At 43.6% G+C, this 851-nt stretch overlaps 1 protein-coding gene across 1 annotated transcript in view; it reads right to left on the bottom strand.

Annotated features, from left to right (window-relative positions):
- LOC106879637 (uncharacterized) overlaps nt 1-851 on the bottom strand; it is a 147,492-nt gene that overhangs the window by 114,839 nt on the left and 31,802 nt on the right. The gene's annotated exons all lie outside the window — the stretch shown is intronic.

The following is an 851-nucleotide window of genomic DNA, read 5'->3' as shown; positions in this document are numbered from 1 at the left end:
AAACTTCTTGCCTCCAGATGTTATTCCAAAATTGGCGAATTTTTTCTTCTTCATGAGGTGTATTAACTTCTATAATTCCTCCTAAGCTCTTAAAAACTGTCTCTGGTTATTTGAGAATAACCTGCTGGAACTGCGATATGCGATCACTGTAGCGCTGCACCTTTAATATTTTTGCCCACACACATTGTTCTAGGGTTTCGATGACAGTTTTGAACCCTTTCTTTTCTGTTTGGTACTTCATGTCAAGATATGCCCTTGCACTTTTTTCCATTGCCTTTTGGATACCGCCACAATACTGGAGGTGCATAAATTGCACCAACAAAATTGGACGGGTCAGGGATTGGAATTCCTCATTCAAATTGAACAAGAAGCCCTAAATTCTATCTTTGACTCTATAAACTTACAGGACGGCTCGATACTACATGTGGCCGTGGAGGACAGGAGGTCGAGGTGCTACTTTTGTGAAAGTGATCAGCACCTCAAGGTCGATTGCCCCAAATACAAAGAGATGCGACGGAAGCTACAAGCGACAGCAGAAAGGGGGACACCTCCAATGCAACAGCAGCAATAACAGCAGTAGCAGAAAGCAACCCCATCACCACCAGCAACAGCGACGTCACATCCAAACATAGAAACGGTACCACTATCACCAACACCAACAACGAAAACACCAGTCGGAGAACCAGCTGAGAGCTACAAATACCTACGGGTATTTGAAGGGAATGGAATCAAACATTCAGTGATGAAGGGAAAGGATCGGAAGCGAATGTTATCGCAGGGTAAGAGCAATACTCAAGATAGAGCTGAATGCAAGAAACAGGATCGAAGTGATCAATACTTTAGCCATACCG

Source organism: Octopus bimaculoides, chromosome 13, assembly GCF_001194135.2.
Source record: "Octopus bimaculoides isolate UCB-OBI-ISO-001 chromosome 13, ASM119413v2, whole genome shotgun sequence".
NCBI classification, from domain to species: Eukaryota; Metazoa; Mollusca; class Cephalopoda; order Octopoda; family Octopodidae; genus Octopus; species Octopus bimaculoides.
Note: the sequence above shows the minus strand (reverse complement) of the source record. Positions and strands in the feature narration are given on the sequence as shown.